Source organism: Gracilinanus agilis, chromosome 1 (assembly GCF_016433145.1).
Source record: "Gracilinanus agilis isolate LMUSP501 chromosome 1, AgileGrace, whole genome shotgun sequence".
Classification (NCBI taxonomy): domain Eukaryota; kingdom Metazoa; phylum Chordata; class Mammalia; order Didelphimorphia; family Didelphidae; genus Gracilinanus; species Gracilinanus agilis.
In genome coordinates, this window is record NC_058130.1 from 772,518,497 (window position 1) to 772,526,944 (window position 8,448).

The following is an 8,448-nucleotide window of genomic DNA, read 5'->3' on the forward strand; positions in this document are numbered from 1 at the left end:
CTTTCAACGAGGTGTTAACGGACTCTGACTTGCTTTTTCCAAAAATGAACGATGACTAAAATAGTTTGCAATTTTATTCATCACAAAGCAAGAGAAGAGGCCTCGGAGCCTCCTGAGAAGGCTGCACCTGGCTTTGTGCTCTTGCTTGGGACAGATGGCATGGAGGTCGGGACCTTCCCACAGGCCACAGGCTTGCTTCTGGGCCTTGTCAGTGAGAGGCGGAGATGAGATCCGCCTTGCCAGCCAGCAGAGGTTGTTTGTTGAGGCCAGGGATCAGTGTAAAAGAGGCCAAGGTCACGGATGTGGTAGCTGAGCACACATTGCCTCCCAGCCCTTGGCCAGCTGCCTCCTAAGTGCAGGCTTTGGATTCCCATGGGCAAGCAGGTGAAGGCTAGGAGAAGACCCTGTGCAAATCCATTTCTGCTAGATAGAAAAAAGAACTCAAAGCATCCACAGGGCACATGATGGCCACTGAGGACTGCAAGCATCCTATGTGAGAGGGGAAGAGTAGAAAGAAAACAGGAGAGCTTTGAGATTAAAAACAGAAGTGATGAGGCCAAAACTACTAAGGAGAAAGGAGACCAAAAGCAAAGTCAGGCACTTCAACGCGGAGCCATGATGAAAAGGCTGATAGAGGTGGCCGTCTATAGGGGAAGGCCTCTTTGGGCTGCAGGAATCAGTGAAGAGTTGGTGTCCTAACTCAGGCACTCTCTAGAACAACAGTCGGCAACCTTTTTGGCCGTGAGAGCCATAAACACCTGCGGAAGGAGGATGGAGGCAGAAAGCGCTGGAATATGGGGCTGGGGCTAAAGGGCCTCCTGGGGCACATCCTGGGGCTCTGCCTGGACTGGCTGGTCGGGAGGTGGAGCCAGATATGGCTCGAGAGCCTTATGTTGCCAACCCCTGCTCTAGAAGGTCTTCACTTGATATTCTTTCCCCCAGCAGCTGTGTCTTAAGTAACTGGCTACATAACATAGGGAGGAACTACGATACACTGAAAAGAATAGAAGCTCTTAGAGTAGAAGACAGAGGTTCAAATCACACTTCTGCTGCCCATTACTTATATGGCCTTGACTCAAGTCACTTAATCTCTCTAGGTCCATTTCCTCCTCGGTAAAATTGTGGGGGATATGATGAAAAATGCTATCCACCTCCAGAGGGAGAATTAATGATCTGAGTGCAGACTGAATTCATTTTTCACTTTCTTGTTTTCTTGTTTTTTTCCCCCCAACATGGCTAATATGGAAATATGTTTTATATGACTTCATGTGTATAATTTATATCATACACCTTTGCCTTCTTAATAAGTGAGAGAGGGGCTAGAGGGAAGGAGAGAATTTGGAACTCAAAATTTCAAAAAAAAAAGTTAAAATACATAAATTTTTTAATACATTTCTAGTGTTTTGTCTCTAAATTCTACAATTCTATGATCTTCTTTGAGCCTCAGTCTCTGTCTGTATAAAATGGGCCTAGGAATATTTGCACTAAGACTTTCTAAGTCTTAAATTATGACAAGGACATGAATTGCTATCATTACTCCCACATCACTCAAAAACCAGAGGGAAATAACTAAAAAATTTGTCCTGGTTGGACTCCCAGGGTACAATAGATATCCTAAAGGGTCTTTCTGGCTAGAATAGTCTAAATCACTTGACCCCCATCGCCTAGCCCTTACCACTTTTCTGCCTTGGAGCCAATACTTAGTATTAATTCTAAGAAAGAAGGTAAGTGTATAAAAAGAAAAAGGATACTCTGGCCATCAAAGGTAACAACTTACCCAGCAATCATAAAAAGTTTTGGGGATACAAGTATTTCTTCTAAAAGAATTCCTTTGTGAACAATAAGCCTCTATTTAGGCCTTCATCATTACAATAACCTGCTGGTAAGTATCCCTCTCTCAAGTCTCTCTCCACTCCACTCAGCTGTCAAAGTGATTTTCCCAAAGTGCAGGCCTGATTACATCACCCCCAACTCAATAGACTTCAATAGCTCCCTTTTACCTCTGGGATCAATAAAAAGTCCTATTTGGCTTTAAAATCCTTCCTATCTTTTTAGCCTTTTAACATCTTACTCTCCCCCAAAATCAAATTCACAGTAACATTGGCCCCCTTGCTGTTCAACAGGTCACTCCCATTTCTTGACTCAGAGTCTCTTGCCTGGAATGTTCCCCCTTCTAGCTTCCTTAGGTTCCTTTTAATACTTAGTGCAAATTCCACCTTCTTCAAGGAGCCTGAGGGCAGGCACTGTGTCTTTTTGTCATTCTTTTCATCTCTATCCCTTAGCATAGTCCTTGGCACATAGTAAATGCTTAATAAATGTTTGTTGATGGACCAGAAGTTGCAGAGAAGCATATTTAGATTTGATGTCAGGAAAACTTCCTGCAAATTAGAGCTCTCCACATTGGCAGGTTCTCTCCTTTACAAGAGATCTTGAAACAGGTGCTGGATGACCACTAACTGGGGACAGTGAGCAGGGGATTTGAAATCAGGGACCTCTAACTGGGGACAGTGAGCATGGGATTTAGGATCAGGGACCACTAACTGGGGACAGTGAAGAGATTTGTGATCAAGTCTAGGCTAGCCCCAGCTGGCTTCTAAGGTCCCTTCCAACTCTGAGAATTCTGCAATTCCTATCTTGGCTTGGTCTCCAACTAACTATGTGATCTTGGCCAAGTCATTTAAGCTCTAAGACTCCTTATTTTCTCCTCTGTACAACTGACCATTAGTATGCGTTTATCCCTTCTAGGAATCCCCAGTTTTGTTCAAGACATGGATCAAATAGGATCTTCTGTAGGAATCCTTTCCTGTCACCACTCCAGGTGCTTTCTAGGGTCAGTCTTGCATGAGTTTTATACACACACACACACACACACACACACACACACTCATATGTTCTTGCTATCTTCCCAATAGAATGTAAGCTCTTTGAGGACACACAAAGAGCTTCATCCATGTTCATGGAATGATTAAATGATGATTGTGAACTGGGTAAAGAGCTAGCCTTAGAATCAGGGAGTGCTTTAGTAGGCATGTAATAGCTTCATGACCCTAGGAAAGTCCCTTAACCTTCCAGTGCTCCCAGAAAATAAATCACACACACATACAAAAAGAAAAAAAAAACAAAGTTACACAAGAATTGCTGATATGTATTAGTGAAAGATATTTCCACACTGAGAGCTCCATAGATTGATGAACCCACATATCTAGACTAAGAGATATTCAAACTAGTAGGAGTAAGCAAATTTTCCCCCTAAAAGCAAGTGATTTTCTTCTTTGCTCCATCTTTTAAAAAAATTTGGTTTTCTTATCCACATGCCTCATTTACATGCTAAATATAGAAGGTACAACAACAGGATTTTACATTCTGCTTCTCATTGCTTTCAAGTACAATAAAATATTAATGTTGCCCAAGTGCTGGTAGGCAGCCCTATTAAATATTCAGCACACCACTCTTCCCTGCATGCCTGCCGACCAGTCATTCCCAAGATAGAGCCTCTGCAGAGGCGTCACTTACTTTCCCAGGATGAGTCCATTGTATATTCTCTTCGTCTCTTCCTCTTCAATGGCCACGATAGGAGAATTGTTGGAGTAGAGCTGGAAAGAGAGAAAGAACAGTTTGGTAATAATATGGTCCCATACCCAAAGATGTGAGAGGCTAAGTCTTAGACTTTTTCCATGGTCCAAGTATGGGTTAAAGAATTGGTCTTTGAGAATGCTGCCCTAGCCATGCAGACACAAAGGCTCTTATGGGGCAACAGGTCAGTAACAGTGATAATGACTTTACGTGGGCATCTCCATCTCCTTAGGGCTTTTCATCTTGGGGAACCAAGGTATTAGGATTTAAAATTATGGTTTAGAGCATTTATCAGAAGGGAACTTAGAAAACAGTCAAAGGAATAAGTTTCAAATCCTAGCTCTTGACATTTGGGTGACCTTGGGCAAATTCCTTGACCTTTCTTAGAGAAGACTAGGTGATGCAGACCTGGGATCAAGAAATCCTGAATTCAAATTTGACCTCAGACATTTACTAAAGGTATATCCCTGGGAAAGTCACTTAACCTTTGTTTGCCTCAGTTTTCTCATTTATAAAATGGAGATAATAATAGCATCTAGCTCACAGAGTTGTTGTGAGGATCAATTGGGATAATAATTGTAAAGTAATCAGCACAGTGCCTGGCACATAGTATGCATTATATAAATATTAGTTATTATTAACATTAGTATTGTTATAGCACCTCCCTTTCAGGGTTGTTATGAGAAGCAAATGAAATCAAATCTCTAAAGTGCTTAGCATAGTGCCTGGCACACAGTAAGACTTTTATAAAGGCTCATTCCCTTCCCTCCCTACTTCTAGGCCTCAGTTTCCTTTTCTGTGAAATCAAGCTTTAAACAATTCTACAAGGCCATGGTGTAAAATGAGCTGCCTACTTTATAACAGAGAAGAGACAGACTCAAGGTGCAGATTGAGACAAGTATTTTTCCATCATGGCCAATGCAGGAATTCATTTTGTTTAACTGTATACATTTGTTTTTTCAATGGAGGGGATAGTAGAAGGGAGAAAAAATAGGTTTTTGTTCATTAAAAAAGTTTAAAAATGATACAAAAAAAAAGAAATAAGAGTATTGTGATTCTGGAAAACAATTTGGAATTGCGTGAGAAAAAGATATTAAACCATCCATGCTTTTTGACCTAGAGAATCTACTATTAGGCATACATCTAAATATAATCTACTTCTAGGCATATAAACATAAACCCAAAAACAAAAGTCATAAGTATGCAAGAGTCATTGTACTTTCTGTGATAGTAATCAGTGAGTTAATGAACACTCTATTAAGTGCTTGCTGTGGAAAGTGGAACCAAAGTAATGACTCATTCCTTGAGGAATATTCAAACTCACTTTCAGTGCATGAATGTAATTGATTATTGGGATGTCATAAATGACAAATATGAAGAATTCAGAAAAATACAAGAAGCCTTGTATGAACTGATACACACTGAAATGAGCAGAACCAAGAAAACAATATATACAATGACCACCATGATGGAAATGGAAAGAACAATCATGTAAAAAGGAATACTCTATGCTGATCAAACTGGATCCTGAAAAGAGGATAGGATAGGGACTTGACCTGTGATTTCACTGGTATAAGGAACTTCCAGGTAAGGAAATTTCCTCTTCTAATGCAGGCTGACAGTCCCCTTCAACTTATGCCTCAGATAGCTGCCTAGAATAATGAGAGGTTATATCATTTTTGCTCATAGTCACACAGCTAGAATATGGCACAGAGAACCTGAGCGTAGGTCTTCCTGGTTTCTACCTCTCAGAAGCAAAAGAAAATGTACCTCCATTCTTTTATAGAAGGGGTGGGGTATAGAATATTGCTCATGCTGTCAAGAATGACTTTTTTCAAAGTCTCTGGTAAAAGAAAGTTTTCTGATTAGAGGAAATTTAGAAATGAATATGATACTAAAACAAAAGACATAAATTCTTTTTTTAAAAGCTGTCAGGTTAGAGGGCACACAATGTAGTAGAAAAACTGTTAGATTTAGAATGCTGAATCTGGAGTCAAGAAGAGCCAGGTTCAAATTCTGGTTCTACTGACTTCTTGCTCTGTGCTCTGGGACAAGTCATTTATCTTCTCTAAGATTCAATTTATTCATCTGAAAAATCAAGGGAGTTGGACTATATGGTCTGTAAAGGTGCATAAAAGGCTATTTCAGCTCTAAATTCTATAAGTCTTTCTACCACCTCAGTCACTCTTAATTAACAGACAAGAACAGAGGGTGATGGAATTTACTATGTGGGTGTAGTTACCTGGAAGCCTCTCACTGCTCTGGCTTCCTTGGGCTTTTGGGAGCCTACGTCAATTTTCCTCATCTTCCATTGAGAGAGTCATGCCCCATTTCAGGTAACAAAACACACCTTTTATAAGAGATTTTCTTATCATATGGAATACTATGTCCAAACATAAGCCCCCTACTTTGAAGGGCACAAACATGCTGGAATGGGAGCAGAGGAGGGTAACTTAGAAGGTAATCAGTTAGCAAGCTATGCCATAGGAAGCTCCACTAGGGGGATTGGTTACTTAGTCTTGAGAAGAAAAGACTCGGGTATGTGTGAAGGAAAGGGACTATTTTCAAGTATCTATCCAGCAATCTTGTGAAAGAGGAAAGTTATAGAGTTCAGTAAAAAAAAAATCCCTTCTCTGATGTCAGAGGGCCTAGGTTAAAACTTTGTCTCTGAAGTGTTTACCTATGTGATTTTAGGTTACTCACTCAAATGACCTGGGCCTAGTTTCCTCATCCATATAAAAGGAGGGAGCTATACTAGATGGCTCTTGAGATCTCTTCCAGTTCTAGACCTATGACCCTCTAATAAGTTCCTGACCTGGGATTACAATGACCTGAGTTCAAATCTGGCCCAGACATTTACCAACTGTGTGACCTTGGCCAAGCCACTGAAGCTGTTTGCCTCAGTTTCCTCATCTGTAAAATGAGCTGGAGAAGTAAATGGCAAACCATTCCAGTGTCTTAGCCAAGAAAACCCCAAATGGAAACAGACTGCCTTGACAGAGAATGAGCTCCATCACTGAAGGTCTTCAAATGAAAAGTGATGACTACTTGTCAGTGATATTGTCAAAGTGAAGTTACCCGAGCTAGAATGGGGACTCTTCACCTTTTGAGTGTGTCCTCAATACCTCTTTGGCATTGGTAAAGCCTCCTCTGAATCATGTTTGTAAATGAATAAAATAAAATGCACATGATTACAAAGAAAACCAATGATCCTGAAATAAGATCAAAATATTCTTAAAAATAAGTTTTACGGATCCCTAGGTAAAGACTCCTTTGACTGAATGATCTTGGTGATCTCTTCCAAAGTGCTTTTGTTTATTTATCTATCAAATAAAAATAATTTGTGTAAAATGCAGTGTAAACCATAAAAGCACTATGTAAATGTCAGTAATTACCTTCTTCCTTCCCGGCACTGAGTCCCTAGCACCAGGCTTTGAACAGAGCAACCGTCTGTAAATATTAAAGAGCTCTATAAATGTAATATCATTATGGAATGTCCTTAAAAAGGCAGCTAAATGGCTTCAATGCCTGGAGTCAAGAAGACCTGGGTTAGAATCCAGTCTCCCACCCTTACCAGCTCTGTGACTCTGGGAAAATCCCTTCATTTTTGTCTGCCTCAATCTCCTCATCTGTAGAATGAGCTGGAGAAGGAGATAGCAAACCACTCTAGTATCTCTGCCAAGAAAACCCCAAATGGGGTCCCGAAGAGTCAGCCACAACTGAAATGAATGAACAGCAATAAAATAAAACCTAGAGCTCTGTTTGACAAAAGACTTCTGGTGAGCAGGAACTCCCATCTCCCAGGCAGCCCATTCCACTTTTGAGACAGCTCTAATTGTTAAGAAGGTTTGTTTTTTTTTCTTAAATCTAGGCTAAAGCTGCCCCCATTACACCTCCCGCCATTTGCACCTAGTTCTGCCCCCTGGGGCCAAGCAGAACAATTTAATTCCTTCTTCCACGTGACAATCCTTTTAATATTTGAAAACAGCTATCATATTGCCTCTAAGTCTTCTCTACATTCCCAGTTTCTTCCACTGATTCTCTCTAAAGGCCTCAGACTTCTGGTTGCTCTCCAAATTATCCATTAGACTGGTTTTGCTTGGCCCCTAAAGGGCAGAAGTGGAGGCAGGAGATGGATGACTAAACACGCTGGTACTGCCCCTCTGGGTCTACCCTCCCTCTTCCATCAGGCAACCTTAGAGATTTGCAACAGAAAATGATGACCACAAAAAAGTATCCTTTCCTCTCCCTTCATAGAAATGGGAGTTTGGTTGTTGCTTTTATTTTCAACCTTCTTCTCCTTCCCAGCATCCCCCACTTTCCCATGCTAATTGGACTCTTTCAGGTCCCCAAAATATCAGCGTAATTAGCAATATCTAAAAACCAGATGGCTTAGAGTGTTCCAATAGTAACCAAGGCAACTAGCCTGTCCTCAACAAAACTCCAGGCCATATAGGACCCTGACAGGTGATGCTCTGGGGGTAGAAGAGAGAGAAAGAAAAGAACATGGGAACTGGAGAGGGGAAAAAGAAGGTAGATGTTTTAAAGAAGAATAAAGCCAATTAGAGGGTGGAACACTTGACTATTTCAAGGGCCTTGGAGAGCTGGATGGCTAAGGCCAAGCAGGCCCAGCTATCACCACCCACTGAACACTTCTCCAAATGCCAAAGTTCATAAGACCCACTCCAGCCCTTGGGCTCCCAGGCACGTCTCCACCAGAGAAGAGGGAAAACCTTTTAAAGCTGAAGCCTGAAGGAGAGAGAGAGAAGCCACATTGTTGGTTAAAGAGCCCATGGGGATAAGGGGAAAAGCCCCTTGGTTTTAGGTGGCACAGGTTTAAAGCATGAGATCAAAGATTTAAAGTAAGAAGAAATC

General features: G+C 41.1%; 1 protein-coding gene across 1 annotated transcript in view; it reads right to left on the reverse strand.

Moving 5' to 3' along the window:
- TPST2 (tyrosylprotein sulfotransferase 2) overlaps nt 1-3,577 on the reverse strand; it is a 29,385-nt gene extending 25,808 nt beyond the window's left edge. Inside the window, exon 1 of the mRNA XM_044658863.1 lies at nt 3,514-3,577. The gene's annotated coding sequence lies outside the window, so the exon portion shown is untranslated. The remainder of the gene's footprint in view (nt 1-3,513) is intronic.
- Between the last annotated feature and the right edge of the window lie 4,871 nt (nt 3,578-8,448).